Below are 25,975 nucleotides of genomic sequence, written 5' to 3'. Positions count from 1 at the left end.
GAGAGAAGAATGGAGTTTACCTTCAAGTAAGGTAAGAAGTTAATTATTATTATTTCATACTCGCATGTAGGTCCTACATATTGCATGTTATAGACAGACCGCTCCTTTTTATAAATAAGCATGAAATGGATGATTTGATTTGATTAATTTTACTTCACTTTTTGTGTGACATTTGGCTAATGTGCAAAGATGGGAATAAAGGATGATATGATGAAAATGATGAATGAACACTCAGAAATATCCATGCCAGGATTCAAACCCGGGACTTGTAGCACGATGTGCTAACCTCTTTTTATATATGTATGTATGTATGTGTGTATATATATATATATATATATATATATATATATATATATATATATATATATATATATATAAAGGAAAGCTCCTATGCAGAAGGTTCCCCCATCACACGTCATTCACTCATAGCATTTCATTCTAATTCCTATTTCAGGACTTTTCTGGACAGACAATCCATGCCTTACTTGGGACTCGAACCCAGAACCCCTGGCATTGTAGCACGCTCTGCTAACCATTTGCCATGGAGGTCGACACCACTCCATCACAGGGGCCGGCTATGAAATAGTTTATGTCCATTGCTTACTATTGTTGTTTTTAATGGTAAGATTTCAATGTAAACAAACACAAATCCAAAATGAATGAGGAAGAGCCCCCCTTTTTTTGCCGGACAGATTTTCATTTAAAATTCAAACACTACTATTTTTGGAGATAGCCCTGGTGTTGGTCTCAGCATACACCACTGGCAAAGTTGTATATTAACTATTTATTTACACCTGGAATAATAATAGCTTAGTGAGTTCGATACACAGCGGAGGCACCCAGTGGTTCCAATCCTACTTTAAACTGTAGGTCCAGTTCCAATTAGCCTATCTGTATATAAAGTGGACTTAGAACAAAAAAAACTTAGACAAAAAAAGGCTTCACGTTTATACTTCCATCATAATCATATGTCATCTTGCTACCATTATGCTTATATGAGTAGGTTAGGTATGAGCTGCTGCTTTGATGAATTGAGGACTAAAATTGGTAAACATTGTAAATGCCAAAAGCGAAAGTGTTGGGAAATCACATCGTTCAGCACATCAGCCCCTAAGAATGTTCACACTAGTGACCTCTTTACACACCCTTTGAACTACTTAGAGGGCTACCAGCCACATTTCACGTTTACCACAGTATAAAGCATGGCACATTTCACAGTTTAATGTCGAAAACGGTGTTTGAATTATTGTGGCACTTAGAGCCTTTACCAATTTTAGTTTTCAATTGTTAGAACTCTCACCTTCGATGTGAACAATCTGTGGGAGCTCCAACATTTCTGTATGCAGATGGAGTTCGTGACTCAGTATCGACAATAGATTATACTGAAAACAATACCCAAGTAACCAGAACCATTGAGCCAACTACAGTTTTTACATGGGAAAGGTTGGGTTTTCATTGGTTCGCAAATTAAAGTTGGTCTTACATTGGACGAAGAGTTGTTGCCATCACTTGCCCAACCATGAAAAAGTGAATCAAAGTCAATTTTTTAAACTACTTGATCATGTTAAGGCAGCTTTCAAGAGTATGCTGTAAATTCTATAGCATACAATAAATGTCATGTAACAGTGTTTCTTTCCGAATATTTCCATCACAGCAAATACTGAAAATATAATATTTTGTTAATGAAAGTAGAAGCTATTCGAAACTTGTAGTCACACACCAGTCTTTTGCGAACCCCATGGATGAAAGATAATTCTGTGTTGGGAATTGCTTATGGTTTGTATGTTTAGCTGTAGCAGAACAAGAAAATTTTTAATAGGTATTTCCCTGAAATGTGTGAAACCAAGTAAACCAAAAAGTGTTGTGAAAATTTTAATTTCACACAAATAATTTGGGTACTACTTTACTATACCGGAGACAGCTATCAATGATTTATTTCGCAATTTTTTACATTGCTAACGTACTATTCTGCATTGCGGAACATTTCTTTAGGTGAAATAATGAATTTCTAACGAAAATAATGTATACTTACTGTTGTTCCTTATTTCCCACAAACCATCCACGGGTAGCCCCAAAAACCATTCACGATAGCCCCACGAACCATCACGGGGACGAGGTATGCCTACTAGGTTAGGTTAGGCCTGTTAGGTTAGGTTCCATTAGCACTGCTTTCATTCAATTTAGCATATACGGACTATATGAGGGCGTATTGTGCTCTCGTGCAGAAAGCAAATGGCGGCAGCAGCAATAGCGTGTCGGAAATAGATTTTCGAAGAAAACCAAATGCATTCGCATTAAAATGGATCAAAACTACATTCCCGAACATCAACAACGCTACAGAAAATGATTTGCGTAACTACTTTCTCCTGTAAATTTGAAGAAATCCATCTCCGGTATAGTAAAGTGTTACCATAATTTGTACTAAAGTATATTTTCCCTGACAATAATTCCTTTATGTATTGGCCCAAAGTTTGGAAAATCACATGTGCACTTAAAAAAAAAAAAAACACAGAGAGTGATCCCAGGAAGTCCACGCCCCATTTTGGTCAACGTTTCACCTCAGTGGTGTTAAAAAAATGTTGACTGTTACCACTTATCTGTGTTATTTCAACCCCACTGAGGTTAAACATTGACCAAAATGGGGTGTGGACTTCCTGGGACCACTGTCTGTTGTTTTAACACCATTTATTTTACAGTGTGGTTACTTAGGGCAGTAGCACACTCCTGTCTTGAAAAATGTGTAAAAGGTTATATTTTCTTAAGACAGCCAAGTGTCAACCTCTCTTATGCATAGTACACCCTGGTGCTGGCTAACAAGGTATCTGGAATCACAGCCAGTAAGATTCTCTGTGTTACTAGCATCGTGCCTTTTTCATGTGTGTTGTAATTGTTGTTTCATCAATTTCATTTTTTCACCATCCATCAGCACATTCATGATTAGTGGCAAAAAAGCAAATCAATCAATCCTGTCTCAAATGCAAGAAAACAGCAGTGATAGGACATGATGCTCTGATCATGCATCAACCACCGAAAAGATGTTTGGCACATCTTGGCCAGTATGAGTTCACTGCTGGTTCTGCATTGCATTGCATTTCATTTAAAATAGTAACAAAAAATGGAACAATAACTTGTCAAGTTTTAATTTATGCACATTAGCTAATTGGGACAGGATCTGAAGATTCGTCTGATATGCAACTCTGTTCTCATATCTATCCTTCAGCATCACAGCTATGAAAGTGGAACCATGGAAAGACTGATATACATAAACTGAGTGAGCCTTGCACTAAGAGATGCTAATACTTAATGCACACAAATGAAGATTTAAGAAGCAACAATATTCTACAGTTTGTTGAAACGTGTGAAAGCTAAATAAAAGGGAATTAAAAATGGGTTGTAACATGATACTATATTACAACGATATGGGCATTAAGTACGCCCCAAAAATCAATGTTCCCGTTATAATCATATGTAAGTTTGGATCTATGTTGATAAACAAACATGTCTCGCAAAGTTCGAATTTGATTGTTTGAATTGTTGATTTAAGTCCATTTTATGCACAGAAAGGCTAATCGGGACTGGATCTACAGTTAAAAGTGGGATTCGAACCATTATGTGCCTCCACAGGGTATCGAACAAGCTTTGAATTTTAGAATAAAGATTTGCATTTAAACACGTGTACGAAATGAAAAATAAACTAATAACAAACCATTTTTATTACTATTTGCACGCATTAGACATGCACGTTGATGGCTACATTTTAAAAGTCCACACGATCATTTAGCACATGTACGAAATGAAAAATAAACTAATAACCAACAATTTTTATTACTACTTGGACGCATTAGACGTGCACGTTGATGGTCAATTTTTAAAGATCCACACGATTTACTACGCATGCAAAAAATTGTTGATGTAAAATTTTACCAGGCGCACTGTATTGGACAATAATATACGTTTAAAGTGTCAACATGCCAGATATTATTAAAATTGTAAAATGTTATTAGACATGGCGGACAGAGAGTTTCAAGGTGCTGTGCTAATAAAATTAAAATTATTCCAAATAAAGACACAAAAATGTGTAACTGTTACCTATTTGTTTAATAAAGAATATATTAATATTACTATGCAATATTACTAATGGCAAAATATGTAACAATTACCTGGATTACACAATTTCTTATCACAACAAGAACTTCCAGCTGAGTTTCTTCTATTTCACCTTATGCACAGCTGACAGTTGTCGCGCATGCGCACGACGCATGCTATGGCACAGGGCACAATTTTTTAATGCATTTCTTGTGCAAGTGAAATCCCATTCGTACAGAAGGAAGGGGGGAAAAACCTAGCGATATAACTCTACATATGATCTGTGTACGTACTACAGAAAAAGGACGCCGAAGATTCAAACAGTGACATTACAATACTCAATTCAAATGCACATTACCGATAAAAAAAAAAAATTCCAGCTTAACACAATGGAATTTATGTTTATGGGTTCATTTTCGATAAGTTACACCCTGGTTATTAACATTAGCTTTGAACAAAGCTTTAGAATTTTAGTCGTAGAGGACTCCGCAATTTTGTGCACGACATATCTTAGACACTCTTAAAGAAGTTTGTTGCATATTTTCACCATGAAAACTAATTTCAAAGCACACGAATCTGTTAAAATTATATAAACTACATAAACTGCGCACATTTCGAGTAGATATTATTTTCTGCTGCATGCCGTACACAAGGGGTGACCAAAGTTTTTCACATGTAGAGGCCATGCTACGTGTGATTATGCCTCGAAATACCAGATCTTTCATTAAGTAATGTGAACCACGTAAAACATCTTACTGGTACTCGCGAGTCATTAGTTATAACACTCTCCTCTCCCCGTTTGACCCGGAACTCATTAAAAAAAGAACGTCAAGGGCAGGAAAAAATTGCTAAATGAGGGTTAAAAAATACGTGGGTACGCCACTGGACCATGCGAAATGTGGGTGAACATTCTTCAACTGGAGAAGAAGCCAAACCGAAGATCAAGGGAAGTGTCGAATTCTGTCGTCTGCTACATTCCGTCCAATAGATCACAACCCCAACGGTGAACGGACTTCTGCTCCCTTGCAATAAACAGGGGTGAAGAATTGACAACAGGGCTCGAGCACTATTTGTTGGATTGTCGCCAGATTCTGCTAATTGCGTTCCTAGTTCGTGTGCTCTTTACCGAACTTCATAAACTACCCTTTCCGACGTCATAAAAGTCTGACCTTGACCCTGTCTCAACATACTTATATTTATGCCATTTTTCTACTTCTTAAGAGTTAACCGCGACGAAGAGGATAAATTATGAACAGATGACTAGGGTTCGAACCTGGGAACTCCGCCAAGAAAGCATACACAACACAAGCATCAACATTATAGATTGATTTGGATTATTTTACTTAGCTTTTCTTCCACTTTTGGCTAATCGAGAAAATGAGGATGAGTGATGATATGATGAATTGACACTCACAAACACCCATGCTCAGGCCGGGATTCGAACTCCGGACCCTTGGCATCGTAGCAGTCGCTTTCCCTCTCACTTGTTCATTGGTCGGGTTCTCTCGAGTCATTACTTGCGCAGAGATTTGCTATCGTTTCTCGGTCTCCAGAGATTCCTGCGACTATAGCAAACTACGACAGGATGATGAAACGAATAGACGAAAAGGGACAAAAAAAAAAAGAACTTTCCACCACTCGTCTGGGGTGACTGTGGACAGAACAGTCACAATGATCGGCCACCTTCGGAATTTTCTTTGAGGTTCCATAGTACGTAGAAAGTAGTCGCAATACACAGTCGAAATCAACTCTCAAGTTTTAGCATAACGCGGTAAGAAGCCAGAGGCCTCGGTTCGAATCCCGGGTGAGGCTGAATACACAAGACATTCAAGAAAAACATTCAAATACCTTCTGCTTCTGCATCCTTGCCCTCTCCCGCGGAGATTCTTGAAACGAGAGAGACTGAAAATGTTCAAGTGGGATCCTGTGACACCGCAAAGAATCGAACCCGTAAGTTGCATTATACACCCTTGTGAGCTTGGAGAAACAAGATCTCTGACAACTGAAGAATATCACCATCGCTTACAGATGTGTTTACATCACATTTATCACTGCGCACGAGCTACGGCAGCAGTGTTGCCACCATCTGATGCAATTTCTCTCTCCAAGGGGCAAAATTTCCCTTTTCGACTAATTTGTTTCCTTCAACTAAAAAATCATGGGTATAATAATAGCTTACTTTGAGTACTGAAAAATAATAATAATGATAATAAGTAGTCAGTAGCGTGCCCAAGGGGGGTTGGTAGGGTTATAACACCCCTTTGGCCTGGTATTCCTAAAATAAGAACGTCAAAGGTAGGAAAAGGTGGCGAAATGCGGGATGACTACCAGAAAAAGTGTACATAACCTCTCCCTTTTGAAAATCTTAGGCACACCACTGTAACTAGTAGATAGTATTTTCGATTTTGATTTGATGTTTTAAGTCAACTTTATGCAGAGTAAGGCTAATTTGGGCTGGACCTACAGTTTAAAGTGGGATCCGAATCACTATATGCCTCCACCGGGTATCGAATCCGGGACGCATTGATTACAAGGCGACGACGCAACCACAACACCATCGGGGAGGCAGCTAGTATTTTCGTTTGTAGGCTATATGTTCGTATTTACGAAAAATGTAAAACAATGTTGTGTTTGTTCCTTAACCTATTTCATAACGCTATTAACCGAAGACATGGAAAGGCAACGTAAAAAAAGATGAAATATACACATGGGCCTAAACTCAAAGTGGAAATAAAAAAAAAAAAAGTAAATGTGGAAGTAGAACCTAATATGAAGTGTACTGTAAAGTGTCTGATGTCTTTAAATATCTCTGAAATTTTGGTACTTTTCATCCAGGCACGTACCTAGAAATACATTTCGGTGGTTCGACCAAGCGCCTCCATAATAATAATAATAATATGCTAATAAATTAATATTGTGCTGTTATTAATACATGAATAAGTAAAAGATATGATAAAATAATAGAAATAGAACAGTTCGTAGTCATTACATTTTCAAAACTTGTGTAAGAAAACAACTGCCCTGGCAAGGAAATTAATGTCAAATAGATACAGAAATGAATATTTATTGATTGATTTATTTATTTTATTTTACTTCGCGTTTTGTGTCTCTTGGCTAATTTGCGAAGATGGAGATGAGTGATGAAATGACGAAATTGATGAATGGACATTCACAAACAACCAAGCCCGAGCGGGATTCGAACCCGAGACCCCTAGCGTTGCAGCGCGATGAGATAACCACTTTTTTTTTTTTTAAAAAAAAAAAAGGAAATACCCCCTACACGGAGGTATCTCCCACCATTCACTCTTTTTCGCACTTTTCAATTCCTACATTTTTCTTTGTTTCTTATCAACTGGACGAACACAAATACCCATGCCTTACCCGGGACTCGAACCCACAACCCCTGGCGTTGTAGGCGCTCTGCTAACCACTTCGCCACGGAGGTCGACACCACTCGGCCACAGGGTCCGGCGAATATTTATTGAATAACATAGAAAGGAGTTAGAATTCATTGGACGAAAAATAGAGTTCATTATTAATATTTTATGCATTGCATATTATCATAACTAGTAGTGTGCATAAACCTTTGAAACTCTCCTTTAAAGCCGTATGATCCAATTTCTCGCCTTTTAATAAGTTCAGAGGAAAGAAATAACCATAGATTATGTAACAAATGCAAATATTTTTTATTATTTAATTTTAGTGCTTGGTAAGTTTGTCTGGGGGTTCGGACGCCCTGAACCCCCTGGACCCCCTCCCCTAAATACGTCCTTGTTTTCATCAAAATTCCCTTTTCCCATGTGGCTAAAAATTCGGTCAGAAATTCCCTGCAAAAGGGAAATTTCCACTTCTTGTGGCAACACTGGGCAGAACTCGTTGTCACGGTCTAGGAGGCGACTGCAGGGGAATCCCTGGCCGAAGTGGAGGGAGGGAGGAGTGCGCAGGCGCGGAGGATCTTCCAGAGTTTGGCTTGCTGTTCGGAAGACAGGAGGATCGAATTACAGTTTTACCAAGATGAGATAACCTGAGTGGTGGAGTTTCCAACCGGGCGATCATATCAGCTGCTTGTCATGTAATCCTGCGGCATCCTTCAACACATCGTCGTCACCTTTTAGGCCCCTCTAGACGAAAGCATTTTGCTTAGCATTTTTTTCTAACATTTACGCCATGACCAGGCACGTATCCAAGGCTTAGGGGGCTCGAGCCCCCCCCCCTTGAAAGTTTTCGGTTTACACTAGATAAAATTAGTTTTTGGTTTCTTGTGGTGTGAAATAAAATAATGCGAGGATAATTTAAGGAGAGAAATAATTATCGAGGAAAGATGGAGAATGTTCTGTAACCCTGTTATTGATAATTAGAACTTATCCAAGATGGGGATCAGGAGACTCGAGCCCCCCTCTCCCAGTAAATTTGTCAGTTTACACTAGATAAAATAAGTTTTTGGCTTCTTGAATAATGTGACGATTATTTAGAGAGAAATATATCGAGGAAGGACGGGGAATGTTTTATAACTCTGTTATTGTTAATAGCGCGTATCTAAGGTGGGGATCAGGGGCTTAAGCCCTGGCCCGTAGCCAGAAATTCTTGGTGGGGGGGGGCGAAGTCAATCCTAGAGGGGCCAAATTTGTAATATATTGTGTTGCATTGGCAGATATAGCAAGGTACAGCGGGGCAGTTGCCCCTCTTCTCCAAAAGTGATAAGTAACAGGAAAGGAGTGATAACTTGAAACTCCAACGAACAAAAAAAGTTCGAGCAACATCAAATAACAATATTTCGATAGTGGCCTATCGGACTACCAAAGAATTTAAAAATAAAGTTTGACATAAATAGCCTAATCGGGACTGTATCTACTTTATATTTACAGGTCAATAATGTTAATAGACGATTAATATGTACCTTTGGGCTTCTCTGCAGAACTGATTAAGGAAGTCCTTTATAAATCGTGCTTCATAATGTTTCCCTCTAGTTTCCAGTATGCAAGATTTTTACGCACAAAGGAATCTAACGAGAATCTAACAGCACCATTGTGTTGTGTTACGGAAGAAAAATCGAATTAATTAAATAATAATGGTTACATATTATCTACACTTTGATGAATTGTGTAAAAATTTGTAATACATTTTTTGTAGGCCTACTTGCTAAAACGTTAAAACATGGGTCACTTAGTCCACCAAGAATTGTATTTGCTTCAAATGGAAGACTCTTGTATCACTGCAGACAATGTTTGCCTACTGGTTACGTTAACCATTTTGCATAATATTGTGGTGCTGAAATACTGTATTTGACACCCGACAAACAAATAGGAATTCCTTGATTGATCAATGACTTCTTGGATTACAGTGTCATCATTAATATTTCATATCAAGTTTTATAGAGGGAAATGTTGTATCCTCTTTACATTATGAAAAATACCTTCCTTAATGACTGTGGTACGAAACCGAAAGGGGCCTCCTTTATAAGGGGCCTCCTTTGCCTTACCCCATTTCCGCGGCACAAGGTCTCTGGGAAGTTTATCGCCATCACTTTTTGGGCAGAAGCGTACAAACCCCAAATATCAGTTGTTGTTTTTTATGCTGATACTGATTTCTTCCAGTCACAGAATGGCTTAAGATATTTGAATAAATTAGGAGAATCCACTCAATAGCAGAATAGTTGACATAATTATTTGTCAAAAAATTAGGCTGTTCCTGAGGTACTTTAACAGAGAACGTCTGCTACAGACACAATGTAATATTATAATATAAGAAAATCAATAAAATATAATTTGAGAGATTTTCAATCGTATTTATTTGAATGCAGCTTTTTCCTACTATTTAGTTTCTTGAGCCTATATTCATAGGGTGCCGCCTGATGAACACCGACAACTTTCACAGTGTGTACAGGACATCAAGGCAATCAACTTTTCTCAGTCACTATTTGCTCGTCTAATTCATCTTTCGATGTTACAAGCAATCGAAATATGGCATATTTTGTCCTTAATGTATGCAATCCCTTTGATAGCTTCGCAGGTGCAAATGTCATTTATTTTTACTGCCGTTTAAAATACTTAGAGCAATATATAACATGCATGCGAACAGTCAGGGTTAAAACTTAACTTTTCCTTTATAAAATGGATATCATAACACACGCCTATGTTGCTTGTCATATTTGATGTGTTTGCAGAGAGAAATGATTCATAAGATTTGATTGATTGATTGACTTGCTTTCTTTTACTTCGCCATTTGTGCCACTTTTGGCTAATTTGCAAAGATGGGAATGAGTGGTGATATGATTAAATTTATGAATGGACACTCACAAACATCCATGCCCAGGCCGGGATTCGAACCTAGGACCCCTGGCGTCGTAGTACGATGTGGTAACCACTCCGCCACGGTGGCCGGCTCATAAGATTTGAAATTGATATTTACACTCCATAAGATGCTTAGTGTAACCCGTATCAAACTACACATTTTATTGCTTTCTAACCGAAATAATAATTGTGAAACACTATCACATTTTCATCGTGTTTGATAATAATTTGAGCCAGTAAGCTGTCCTACATCTTTCACTAGCCGACCTCCATGGTGGGATGGTTACATAACACACTACGAAGCCAGGGGTTCCAGGTTCGAGCCTGGGCATGAGTGTTCTTTGTGAGCAGAGGTGAATTTTTTTATCTGGAGGGGAGGGGGTCAAGTACCAGGACAAACGTGCCAATAATAATAATAATAATAATAGTGGTGGTGGTAGTGGTAGAAATAATAGTAGCTTTAAAATACGTTATTATCGTCGTAAATCATGCAAAAGGGGGTAGAAGTCGGTGCTAAAGCATTTGTGTTTGAACAAATTATTTGAAATAATTTTCCCAACACTTTCAATTTCATATTAGCTAATAATGGAAAACAAGCACACAAACTGTATTTTTGAAAGACAGAATAAGCATGACGAACGTTATTCATTTTGTACATATGACACGTATAACTTTTATGTACAACATATAGTATTTTAGACATATGCAACATGGAGCGACGTAAAATAAGAAAATACATGTTAACACTAAATTGTGTACGTATTCAAAGTTTCTATATATATATATATATTATTTAAATACATTACATGATCAATTCATCCGCCAAATTGTGTCTCAAATGTGTACCCTTCACTTTTGCAAACGAAGCGAGCAAGAAAATTTTAAGAAATGTACTTTTATTTGTATAAAATTTGAAATCGAGAGGGCAATTGCCCCTCTGTGCCTCCTGCAAGTGCCCTTCATCGTCTTGAAGCAAAATGCAAGAAACACTTGAAAACTAATTTCATCTTGAGTATCCATTTGTCCTGCTATCCTTAGATTCTGCTAGTCATGTTTCCTCATTGTCACGATTACCTAGATGTGGTAGAAAAGCAACGCTAAGTAAAACAAAAATTAGATATCCACTCTCCTCTCTCTATCACATGAATCGCTATTAGACCAAAAGGTAGACTGGGGAAACAAAAAATTATGCAGTTCAAACTTCATAACAACACATCCAAGAAATAACATCCAAACACATTAGGCACCTTTAATACAAAACTTCTCAAAATGTCACAACTGTTGAGCCCTCCACCTAGATACTTAAAATTGCGAGATCATTTCACAAAATCTGAATCTGGAAGGTAATTTTTTCCCCAATACTGATACATTATACGGAATCCCACACACCTTCATAAATCACAAAATCAATAAATTTCTTTGTTATGTTGCTAGAGTAATACAGGATATAATTGTAAAGAGTAGTGAGAATTCCAGGTAGGAATGTGTTCTGTATTTTTCACAGGGGGGGCAGAGCAGGCTCTCAGGGGGGGCAGTTGCCCCCCTCTAGCTACGGGCCCGCTCGAGCCCCCCAGGAAATGTTTGTATATCCCCCCAAGGAAATATTTGTTTACACCCCCCCCCCCCCCCAGGAAATGTTTGTTTACTCTAGATAAAATTAGGCTATTGGCTTCTTGAATAATGTACAGGTAATTTAAGGAGATAAATACTTATCGAGGCAAGACGGAGAATGTTCTATAACCTTGTTATTGTTAATAGTACGTATTCAAGGTGCGGATCAAGGAGCTCGAGCCTCCCCTTCAGGATTTTTTACATTTACGTTAGATAAAATTAGGTTAAATGTAGTTGAATAATATGATGATAATTTGAGAGTAATAATTATAGAGGTAAGACGGAGAATGTTCTATAACCTTGTTATTGTTAATAGCATGTATCCAAGGTGGGGATCAGGGGCTCGAGCCCCCTTCAGGAAATTTTTCAGTTTACATAAAATTGTTTTTGTGTTCTTGAATAATGTGACGATAATTTAAGGAGATACATAATTATAAAGTAAAGACGGAGAACGTTCTATAACCCTTTTATTGTCAATAGCATGTATCCAAGGTGGGGATCAGGGGGCTTGAGCGCCCCACCCCACACACACACAAACAGGAAATTTTCAGTTTACACTACATAAAATTATGTCTTTGTCTTCTTGAATAATGTGACGATAATTTAAGGAGATACATAATTATAAAGACAAGACGGAGAATGTTCTATAACCCTTTTGTTGATAATATTGCACAGAAACTTTCCTTGCTCTTTCGGTGTTGTCGCAGCAATCCTTTTTTGGAAGCTGCACAACAAAGGTATAGCGCCACAAGTAGGACGATTCGTTGTAATTTTTATTCTCTGGAAAGCGCGAGAGGGAACATTCTTGAATAAGAGAGGGAGTCGAACTACTGGCAATATTAACTAATTGTTTTATCTGCGGAACGTTCTAGAATATAATGAGGATATAAATATGCGGCTTCAATTTCCCGGTTGATCTGTACAACAAAATCGGTTAATGAGACTTCAGAGTATGACAATTAGTGATCAGTCAGTGTCCATTGGTTGCTTTATAAGCTCTAGTGATTCGAAAATGAAAAGGACTACAGCGGAACTTCCGGAGCCTCAGTTTAATGCTAGTTCAGGTCGAAGGCCGAAGAGATCGAAGGTCTCTCTCTCTAAAGTGAATATTTCAGCAGTTTATTAAAAAGAAATAAGCTTCACAGATCAACTGAAAATCAAAGTTTTGAGTGATGGTTTAGTTGTGCCCGAACAAAATTTCATGTATGCAGTCCGAGAACTTCATGGCATAAAAAAAACAACTTTTGTTTAAGCCTACTGGGTTCGCACTCACAACTTCCAATGAAGAAACATCCGAAAATTTTATGAATGTCGAGAAGAGAAAGCAAGAAGATGTTGCATATGTAGTTATTTTAGCGGAAATTGCAGCTTCTACCAGGACCCGAATCAGGGCTCTGGCATACCATGCTATTGCTCAACCAACTGAGCCACAGAGCCACCCTTGACTTCGACTGATTTTGCGCTAAAATGTATACATAGTACATGTTCTGTGTGTCAAATCGTAAGATGTTACCGATTTAATTAACAAGCGCAGAAAATATAGGAGATAGAAGAAAACTGAAGGGTATTCCCACCTGTTGAGGAGACATTTTACTTCTGTAATCAACACGAGCTGCCGCTTCGAGGTGACGATGACAGTGGCCTACTAAGGGAGATTTCACACCGTGTCGCTTGAGGATTTCACAAGCCGAACGTTGGTTTCTGCGGCCTTTTGTGTAGCTACGGTGTGAAACGTTGCTGTTGATTGGTTCGTTCCATACGACATATATCGCGTATCCCTTCGGTCTGAAATCTTCCTAAGTCTTGAAGATGCAAGTCATAAGGATGGAAAATTAGGACTTTATTAAGGTTAGGTCCGAAGGCAGGCGACAGCACCCTGAAGGATAATATCCAAACCTGCAGGAAGAACGCATCTTACTTATGTCTTCAATACAAAATGATAAAAACTTCTGGTGAGTTGATTTTTAAAAATGTATCCGAGATAAGGAGTGGCATACCCAGGATTATCGGATGGGAGACGGGTTACGAATATTACGTATTTTTGGTAGTCAGTCCTCATTTTGCCATCTTTTCCTGTCTTTGACGTTCCTTTTTTAAGGAATACTGGATCAAATGGGGTTATGACCCACCAATCCTCCCTTGGGCACTTCACTAGAAATAAATAACTAAGCATTTGATCATATTGGGAGACGATACATTAGATGTGTTGGGCCTGAATATGAACAATGTGGTGGGTGTCGGCTTTTATAAGAGCTGCACTCGCGTTGTAGTGAATTGTCCATCCCGTGCACGTATAACAGCTTCGTAAAAACACCATAGATGTTTTGATGCCTGATGAGAAGAAATGGACAAACACAAATACTCTGGTTCCGGCACACAATGTTAATGCATGGAAGCAGGGGAGTCGAGTGGTAAAAATGTTCCAATTTCACGCCATGATTAAAATGGCAACCTTAAACAGTGGTATCGATTTAGGGGATAGTTGTTCCCCATTTTTTTGCCTCGTAATCCTATGCCTTGTCTACCAAGAAAATGTAAACTTAACTTGCAGCCCCTCCCCTCCCCCCGCGTTTTGAAACCCAATGGCGACCACTGGCCTTAAACATACGATTGTGAGGTTCTATCTATACCCCTTAAAAAGATGATGTTCAGCCCCCCCCCCCCCCCCCCCGAAAGGAATTCCTGGATACGTGCCAAAATGCTACTGTGTAAAGTGAAAAATCTTACGGCATTTCAGTAGCCATGGCATATATCATGGCATTTCTCAAGGATAGGATCGATCCTATTTCCGTAGCATAACCTATCAGAAGCGACCTCTAGGTCACGAGGGGAGGTGTAATGGGGTAAACAATGTATCACTTCACATTTTTAAAAGCCGATAATTATTAAACCGAGAGGAATAACGTTTTATATAAAACGGTATTAGGTACACACGTGTTCACATAAAGTGGCACATTTGGTACACACGTGTTCACATAAAGTGGCACATTTGGTACACACGTGTTCACATGAAGTGGCACATTTTGTAAGTTTGGACTGTTTAGAAATATGTGCCAATTTATCCGATTGAGTTGTTTTTTTAAGTCCACTTTATGCACATTAAGGCTAATTGGGACTGGACCTACAGTTTAATGTGGGATCCGAACCACTATGTGCCTCCACAGGGCATCGAACCCGGGGCATCTTGATTACAAGGCGACGACTCTACCACTGCGCCATCGGGGAGGCCACCCAATTTATCTGAACAGGAGTACACAAATCAATGGCTCTCACTCTGCTTAAATACATACTTCACAACATTTACTGTACACGGGAAGAATATTCATAGATGGTGTAACTCGACGTGCCTTTCGTGCTTTATATATTATACATTGTAATCCCAAAAGCTTACCGTAACATGCTTCCGTGCAAAGTACCATCTGCTATAAGATTTTTGGAAGCATTTACGTATTATTTATGCTAGCAAAAATGTTAAAGGAAATACTTTCGTCCAAGGCGTGCCTTAATCTGTACCAAGCAGTAGCGTAACAAAAGGCCCCGTTAGAAAAAAAAAAAATGAACCTCCCCCACGCACAGTCAGCAACAAAAGCTTATTACTAAAATGTAAGTGATTACTTTAAGTGGCTGATTGCACCACTGTGCAATGTGCTTCCACCTGCCTCCTCGATGGCGCAGTGGTAGCATCGTCGCCTTGTAATCAAGGGGTCACAGGTTAGAAACCCGTGGAGGCACATAGTGGTTCGGATCCCACTTTAAACTGTAGGTCCAGTCCCGATTAACCTTGCTGTGCATAAAGTGGACTTAAATTATCAAATCAATCAGTCAATGGAATCCCGTCTCGGACATAGATGTTTGTGCCAAATCTACAAATATATGTTTGTGTTCGACTGTCCTGAAAGAAATGAAATAGTGAATTGAGTAAAAAGTTATATGAGTGATTGAAGTGTGAAGAAGAATCTGCCGCTTAGGGGCTTTCCTTAAAAAAAACAAAGAAAAAAAAACGGTAGGGCGTTTTATATCCACATGGGAGACCCGGGTTCGATTCCCAGTGTGGGTGATCTAAGGTCGGAATTGTTGGCCTGTCTCGTCTCGTGGAGCCTCGTGGAAATGCTGTCTCGTCTCGAAAATATTCGTTTGTCTTATGACACATGGTCAATCTCGTCTCGTCTCGAATTTTTAAAAGCCTGTCCCGTCTCGTCCCGTGGGTAACACTGCATATGGCCTATGTGACGTCATAAATCCAAGATGGCTGCCGCCTCATGCACTAACATAGAAACTCTATCATAACTCCTTCAAAATTGGATTTTGACAATTTTGCATAGATACATTTTTGTTCAGAATTGAAGAAAGAACAAATATTATTCTTACAGTGTTTTTTTCATAATTTGCCCTGTTATGGAGATATATCCAATGAAATTATTTCGTGTCATTTTCTGCAAGGATTCTAAGCGTATTTTACACTTTACTTGACATCCTGGCATACAGGGTTTGTCCGGAAAGTAATAGGACTGATTTTTTTTCGCCGCGACTGTACTTCGGAGCGCGCGCGCACTGACTGTATTCGGTAGAGGGGGTTCCTACCTAACCTACGAGCGGCTAGTCAGTTGTCTCCGAGCACCCGGAGAGTCAGGACAGGCTTTTTCGCGCGACGTGTTTCTGTGAGTGGTGCAAGCCGAAAATGCAGCGTTCGTTAGAGCAGAGGTACGCGATTAAATTCTGTGTGAAACTCGGTAAATCTGAGACAGAGACGTTTGATATGATCAAGCAGGCTTACCCAGATGATACAAAGAGGCAATCTTCCGAGTGGCACACGACGGCGTCTCCTCGCCCAAAAAAGGCAAGAATGAGCAAATCCAAAGTGAAAACGATGCTCATTGTCTTTTTTGACATCAAAGGCATCGTCCACCATGAATTTGTTCCTCCTGGACAAACCGTCAACGCCAAGTTTTATGTGGAAGTGCTCAAGAGACTCAAACGAAGGGTCAATCGGGTCCGACAAGACATCGCAGCCGACTGGAAGTTGCACCACGACAACGCCTCGGCTCACACCGCCTTTCTTGTGACCAGCTACCTGACCAAGGCAGGCATCCCAACGCTTCCGCAGCCGGCCTACAGCCAAGATGTGGCCCCCCTGGACTTCTTTTTGTTTCCTCGCCTGAAAAGGCCTATGAAAGGCAAGCATTTTGAGACGACAGAGGGGATCCAAGCATCTTGCACCGCGGCTCCAAAGGCTATTCCGGAGAATGCCTTCCGTGATGCCTTCAATGATTGGAAATCGCACTGGCAGCGCTGTATCGACGCAGAAGGAGACTACTTTGAAAGTTTTTAAAGAATTGTAACGATTGGCTCAATAATTTTTTTTAAATCGACTCAGTCCTATTACTTTCCGGACAAACCCTGTATAAAGGGGAAACATTACTGCCTGTGATATTTTGGTGATGCCTACTATTGTGGCGTATGGCTTGTGTGACCTCATACATCCAAGATGGCTTCCTCTGCAGCCATTAACAAGGAAAAACTACCATATCTGCTTAACTCCTTTAGTAGTAATTTTGACCATTTGTAAGTTTGTTGGCTTCTTACACGAAGGGAAGACATGTGTATAGAGAGGATGATTTCATTTGGCTTTCATCATGTATTTCTACAGGTGTTTTACTGGAAAATGTGTCAGAGACCATGCATAACGTCCGAAATAAAAGATGGCCACCATGGAGGTTCTGCAAATAAATTACTGTCCATATCCTGATTTAGAGTTCGTTTGTTAGATAATTCCAGAGGCATTTTCTGTTAATAATTAAAAAGTGAAAAATATTATTACAATTTTTATAACTACAGTTGTGTCCAAAAGTTAAGCATGACTAAGATATAAGAAGATGTATTATTAATGAAGTGTCAGAACTGCATAAAGCATAGTGAGAATTAATCAAAACCTTATATGGTATAAAATAGAGTAGAATGTATGAAATTAACAATTGTTTTTTAGTGCAAAGACACACATGCAAGAATAAGAAAATAGAAGATCACTTCCTTAACGAAAAAAAGAGGTTTGTATGGGGTACCTAACAGGTACATAACCTTGCAATGATGTAGCATGCTATTTACAAGGTGGTACGTAGTACAAGAGCTCTACGGGCAGCTTGTTCCATACCCACGAAGAGCAGTGCGAAGCTCTGGAAATACCCTTGGTGGAGGATCGTGGGCTAATGCGTCTCCATAAGACACTACAGGATTTATATCTGGAGACCTCGGTGGCCAGTCCATGCGGTGGATTTCTTCACTTTCAAGAAAGTCATCCACCAATTTGGTTTGATGCACACATGTCTTATCATCCTTAAAGATGAAATCTGGGCCAACTGCTCCTCTGAAAAGTCGCACATGTTGGAGTACCAATTTTCTGTGCCTCTGGGCTGTAAGAGTACCTCCAGCAGAGACGTGCAGCTCCGTATGTCCATTGAGCATGATGTCTTCCCATACCAGTATTCCACTTCCACCAAACGGATCTCTTTCCACGATATTCCTTGGATTAAATAAATCGTGATTGAGGTTCTCTCCAGATTAATTTGCGACGGGAATCATTTTGCAAACTGAATCTGGACTGATCTGTGAAGAGCACGTTCCTCCATTCGTTCAGGTTCCAATTTCGATGATGCTAACTCCACTGTAAACGGGCCCTTCTGTGCACTGGATTAAACGGGACACACACTACTGGACATCTGGCATAGAGACCAGCTGTCCTGAGTCTCCCGTACGCAGTTTGGCGAGAGAACTCTAACCCCTGAGGCGGCTGCAAGCTCTGAGGACAGTTGTCTTGCAGGCATTGTCCGGTTTCGTCGTGCAGTTAAAGCCAGATATTGGGCCTGTTGTGGCGTTTTTCCTCGTTGGCAAATTTGTTCTGGCCTACCATGAACATCTATTGTGTCTTGGAACCGTCGCAAAAGCCTGAAAATGACTGTGGCATAGTCAACGCTGCTGTGACTTCAGTCTGTGTTTGACCTGCTTCCAGGTGGCCGATGATTCTTCGCTGACGTCTTTGTGCCATGTTCTTACTATACATTGAACAATTTACCAAGGGATTGTCCTCCTATCACAATGAGCGTTCGATACAGAATGAGGCACTCTTGTTCCGATATGCTGTGTTTAGTTTACCTTTCAATCACGGGCCTATTTGACACTAGCAGTACTGTTGCCTATGCATGTAAGGTGAGTTACACTCCTTGATAAATATTTATGGTGATCGTGCAAATCTCCCTTCCATTTTTCTACATTTGGACACTACCGTATTATGATAAAGGAGTAATGACGTGGCCTGTGACTTCCTAATTCAACATTCTCTGGAGCCCTAGGCAGTGTCAATATGACAGGAATGATCTTGTCATCGCCATTTTCTTTTTTTCCCCATCAACAGACTATTGGGCTGGGTAGATTTGGATGTTATTTTTCTGCTTTTATTACACTCCAATACTTGGAAGTAACTCCTTCTGATAAAAGGTGTGAGGGGCACTTTGGTTGGAGCAAGACGTGAGCCTTGAACATCCCTTTTCGCAAACGGATACCATCGCAGTTTGCGGAAATCTTTGATTTTGGAGTCAGGCATGTATACTACGTACATGATAGAATGTCTTTGAAATCCTGACATCATATTCGGCGTGTAAGAGACACCCAAAAGTCAACCTCACTTCCACGTAGTACACTCTGGACTGCATTTGGCAGACTAACAATACTCTGGCGTCTAGGGCCTCCCCGATGGCGCAGTGGTAGCGTCATCGCCTTGTAATCTAAGGGTCCCGGGTTCGATACCCGGTGGAGGCACATATAGCGGTTCAGATCCCATTTTAAACTGTAGGTCCAGTCACAATTAGCCTTACTGTGCATAAAGTGGACTTAAAACATAAAATCAATCAATCAATGCTCTGGGGTCTAGACCCTTGGGACTTGAGTTGTGTGCTGCCCATATGTGTTTATGATGTGATTGTCCATTCATCTATTTCATCTTATGATTCATTCATTCTCATCTTTCAAATTAGCCAAAAGTAGCAGAAACGAGAAGTAAAATAAATCAATTCATTCTGTCATCTTGTTCATCGAATCCAGGAGAACCAAGAGATTCAAGCACATCATCTTCTGTGCCATCAAATACTTTCAACAACCACTTCTATGCCTTCTTTGCAAGTACAAACACAAACTGGGATACCATTAATAGATAGTGAGAACGCTGCCGCCAAATTGACCCTCACACCTTTCACCAGAAGGAGTTACTTCCAAGTATTGGATTGAAATAACAGCAGAAAAGAACATCCAAATCTACCAAGCCCAATAGGCTGTTGAAGAGAAAAAGAAGAAAATGAGGATGACAGAAATATCATTCTTGTCATATTCACACTACCTAGAGCTTCAGAGAATATTACAGTTGACATGTTGTTGTTGCGGAAAGACGAAATGTTCATGCACATGCTAGGATCACTCTATGCGACGTATACTGAACTTTGTCTTGTAGAGCAGACTGCAGGTGAAGAAAAGTGTGAAAACAATGACTTACAGGGCAGATTCATATCAGAGTGATGAGGAATTTGAATAATGTGACTTTATTGATGACATAATTTATTTTCCCCAAATGATTACAACCACTCTTAATCTTGATAACAGGTGAGCTGCTTAAATTTCAAAAGACAATGCGGAAGTCACAGGTGATGGTATTTCTCCTTTACTATAATAGCTATAATAATAGTAATAATATTAATAATAATAATTTTTCTTTTCATTTGTTATTAATTAACAGAAAATGCCTCTGGAAAAATGTGATAAACGAACTCTAAATCAGGATATGGACAGTATTTTGCAGCCATCTTGGACTGCCATCTTGGGCTTCGGAGGACATGAATGGTCTCTGACACATTTTCCAGCAAAACACATGGTTGCATATGCCTTCAAAAGAAAGCATCCTTCACACACATGTCTTTCCTTTGTGCAAAAACCCAACAAACTTACAAATGGTCAAAATGACTCCTAAAGGTGTTGAGGATACTTCTAAAATTGTCATTTTTCTTTGTTAATGTATGTAGAGCAGGGGCAGTGCCAAGGGGGTGCGAAGGGGTCGCACGCCTAATGTTTCTTCCACACCCCCTTCAGCACCCCTTTTTGAAAACCTGTGTTCAAACGAAATCACCAACTTCTACAGTATCATATGACATCGTTCTATCGAGCGCAGAGTGTTAGATATTGAAGTGAGACCGCTGTTATTGTATAATGAATATTGCATATTGTATACAAAAGGCAAACATTGATCCTACTCTGAAAGTGTAGCAGTATTTACTTTCCTGCCATGGCAGCAGTCTCTGTCGTGTCAATTGACACATATATTTTGACTTGAATAACACATTAACGTGCATAACTTGCAAATGATGCACTTTTTAGTGTGTCAAAATACACATAGAAATGTATAAATGGGTATTTTTATCAGATGATGTTCCGTGTAATGAACTAAAAAGATCAGTCAAGATCATTTCAAAGTTAACAAAATTACACATTTAGCTGTGTCAATTGATGCATTGAAGCAAGTTGCTAGTATTCTTCAGTTTCATTATCATATTATAGTAGATGTCTACTAAAATTTGATTTTATTTGATTTTGTGGCTAACCCATACATGCATGTTTCATGCTATGCTCATTTTCAACATCGCACCCCCTCAGCACCCCTAGAAGGTTAATTCTGGCGCCGCGGCCGCTGTAAAGGCAGCCATCTTGGATGTATGACGTCACACAAGCCATACGTCATAACAGTAGGCATCAACAAAATATCACAGGCCATAATTTTTCTCCGTTATATGCCAGAATGTCAAGTAAAGTGTAAAATAACGCAAAGAATCCTTGCAGAAAAGGACCCGAAATACTTTCACTGGATAATATCTCCATAACAGTGCGAGATATAAAAAATACTGTAAGAATCAATTTTGTTTCTCTTTCAATTCTGAACAAAAAATGACTATAGACAATTTGTCAAAAACCACTCTTAAAGGAGTTATGATCGATTTTCTTTGTTAGTGAATGAAGCGGCAGCCATCTTGGATTTATTACGTCAAACAGTTCATGTGCCACAATTGCGAGCAAAACACCTGGTAGCACATGACTGTGTACCACACTAGCAACGTATCACCGGTAGTCGTAATTCCCTTAATTAAAAAACACAAGGGATTACAAATGCCCCTGCACTTGTAGAAAAGTTGGGTTAAATGATCTGTGAACATTGCAATACATTAACGTGTTCAAAATCTGACACTGTTCTATACCCTATCCCTGGAATCTCTGGAGCAAGGATGCGCATTATAGTAGAGAATGGGAGAAAACGAGTGGGCGGAGCGAAGCAGTACACGCTCCTGTAAACGACTCTTAACTGCAGTCGTTCCCCCCGTTCCCTCAATCCCGTTCCCTCTCACGCCTTCATTGGTCGAGTCTTCTCGAGTAACTACTTGGGCAGAGACTCGTTTTCCAACTGGGCCGTGTTCTCAATACCGTGCATCGTAGCACCTCGTCTGTTCGCGCATGCACTGTGAATGTTTTCCTTTAGACTAAAGGGGTCCGTGTCATTACTTCGATATGAAATCCCTGTGTAGATTGTGGCCTGTCGCTCTCGCTTCGATCTGAAAGCTCACAACAACTGTGATGACTGATGATCTTGTTCATATGTACTTACAAGAATTCTTACAGGTAGAGGACAAGTTATGGTTTGGTTGTTAACAGTAGCCGAAATTCAGATATTATGTTTGTTCTATATTAAGTATTACAAAATTATTTTTTAATTAACATACATATATGAACATTTAAAAATACATTTTCAAGAAAAGTCCTTAGAACATATAGAATAGGTATTTTAATAAGAAATAAGCCCTCAAGTAACGGTGCAAAAACGTTTCCTTGTCTATAGCTCTTGCAAAGTGGAGAGAGAGAAAAATTACTATTACTCGCTCCTCTAACCCCCTAATGGTGCTTCCTAGAAGAAATATGCACAATTTTAATATTATTCTATTAATTGTTCTATTAACCACAAAACCTTGCAATGTGCGTGGAGGGGGGTAAACAAGCCTATAGAGAGCCCTTGCCATGCCCTTTACTTAGATAATTTTATGCAAAGCAATAAACGTAGTAATTTGTCCAGCACTGCAGAGCAGAGAAGAAAAGATCATTTTAACTTTGCTAAGATGCAGTAGTTTTCGGTTCACAACTCATGTTGAATGCCTTATAAGGTCATACCACAACTAAACATTAATTTCTTTCTAGCCGCGAGTTTTCTTCTTCCCCAGTTCTGTGGACTGTGGTGTGGGAATACTATACGGCGTATGCTTTTAGAAGGAACATGAGTTCAGCCAATACGCAGCCAGTGCTGTCGCGCTGCTGCCAAACCAACTGCTAGTGGAAAGGAAACGCAGAGATTTCGCCGTGTCCAATATTCAGCTTTTTATATACAATGCATGCACATGATATTTGAGTACAATGAAATATATAGTAAAGAATTCTACACAGGATTATATCATATCACTGCAGCATATAAGAGAAACTCGTACCTGAAAGAAGTTTGAAGGTATTTATTATAGAGGAACTGCAAGACCATCATCATCACTCTCGTTTCTGTTTTCTGGCATGTTTCCCAGAAGATTTGAATAGGTGTTCACCGATTTCTGTGGTAGATACGTTACCCTGTTTTATAATACGCAACACAATATGCACACAGACACCACACGCTTTAGCAGTAGGTTCTCGACTCGGAGAAAACACTGTTTCAGCACGCATTTCTTCCGACGCCAATTCCTTGAAGCAAGAATACACTAGATTTCAGTCTTGTGAACGTAATATTTTACCCTTGGTGCCTGTACTACTTGTAATAGGTTTCGAGAGCGACATTATTACTTTATTTTATTTTATTTTATTTAACTTTTCTGTCACTTTTGGCTAATTGCGAAGATGGGAATGAGTGATGATATGATGAAATTGATGGATGGACATTCACAAAATCCATGTCCAGGCCGGGATTTGAACCCGGGATCCCTGGCGTCGTAGCGCGATATGCTAACCACTCCACCATGGAGGCCGGCGCGAAAATATTAAGTAACACTCGCGGAACACACACTATTGCATAACTATCGAACATAAGGGCTTTACTTCACAGCGTGCTACGACGCCAGGGGTCCCGGGTTCGAATCCCAGCCCTGGCATAGGTGTTTGTAAGTGTCCCTTCATCAATTTCATCATATCACCATCCATCCTCATCTTGGCGATTAGCCAAAGGTAGCAGAAAAGCCAAGTAAAATAAACCAACATTTAATTAATTAAAACTGAAAGTGACTCAGACTCGCAATGTTCGTAAACGCCCACGACAATGAAGGACCATTGTTCATATTCAGCCGAATTTGACACTCATAGCTTTACCTAGACACACTCAGGGGGTTCATAACAAGGTGGCAAATAAAAAAAAAACAGACGGAACACTAAAGGAAAACGAAGGGTCATTGTGTGTGTGTAGAGACGCGCTGTTTCCCTTGTTTCTTCGAGAAACGATATCTCCGGCTTTAGGCGACGGAAATGCATGGGACTTGGACAGTCAGGTTCACGATGTCGTGTCCCATGCAATGATGAACCTTAAAGTGGTGAGTTTTATAAAGAACTTCTTGCGGGCAAAAAAAAAATTACAGAACACGGCGCATAACTTGCTCGCCTCAGTTTCCTAACTGTACAACGTTGCATTCCTGCTATTGGCTGGTCGCCAAGGACACGCTCTCCGTAACTCCGCCCTATATCGCTTCTAAAACCGTGCATCGTAAAGTTGAGATTGTACTGTACGTACACATGAGTTAAGAGGTGAAAAGGGTTTTACTAGAAGTCCAACAAGACGGAGCAAGGGACGAAAATTCCGTGAATAAAACGGAATTACTTTTTACTTAGGGAGGGGGTAAAACCTGATTTTCTCACCTATCCACCATTGCATAACAAACTGACAGTAAAAGCAGAAATTACAGAAATATTATGAAACAGGCCCGTAGCCAGGAATTCTTTGTAGGGGGGGGGGGCGAAGTCAATTCTAGAGGGGGCAAAATTTTAATATATTGTGTCGCATTGGCAGATATAGCAGGTTACACACTTGCCCCTCCCCCAAAAGAGATAAGGAACAGAAAAGGAATGATATCTTGAAACTCCAACGAACAAAAAAACTTCGAGCAACATCAAAAATCAATATTTCGATAATGACCTTTCCAGATTGCCAAAGAATATAAAGTTTAACATAAATAGGCTAATAGGGACTGTATCTACTTGATATTTACAGGTCGATAATGTTAATATACGATTAATATGTACCAACAGCTTTGGGCTTCTCTGCAGAACTGATTAAGGGAGCCCTTTATAAATCATGCATCATAATGATTCCCCTTAGTTTTCAGTATGAAGATTTTTATTCACAAAGGAATCTCACAAGAATCCAACAACACCATTGTGTTGTGTTATGCAAGAAAAATCAAATTACTTAAATAATAATGGTTACATATTATCTACACACTGATGAATTGTGTAAAAATTTGTAATACATTTTTTGTAGGCCTACTTGCTAAAACATTAAAACATGGGTCCCTTACTCCACCATGGATTCTATTTGCTTCAAATGAAAGACTCTTGCATCATTACAAACAATGTTTGCCTACTGGTTACGTTAATCATTTTGCAAAATATTGTGTTGTTGAAATACATGTGTTTGACACCCGAGAAACAAATAGGAATCCCTTGATTGATCAATTACTTCTCATCATTAATATTTTATATCAAGTTTTATAGAAGGAAATGTATTCTCTTTACATTATGAGAAAACCTTCCTTAATGGCTATGGTACGAAACCGAACGATATAAGGGGTTTCCTTCACCTTACCCCATTTCCGCGGCACAAGGTCTCTGGGCCGCTTATCGTCATCACTTTTTGAGCACAAGCGTACAAACCCCAAATATCAGGGTTT

Source organism: Lepisma saccharinum, chromosome 2, assembly GCF_977018435.1.
Source record: "Lepisma saccharinum chromosome 2, izLepSacc3.1, whole genome shotgun sequence".
Classification (NCBI taxonomy): Eukaryota; Metazoa; Arthropoda; class Insecta; order Zygentoma; family Lepismatidae; genus Lepisma; species Lepisma saccharinum.
Note: the sequence above shows the minus strand (reverse complement) of the source record.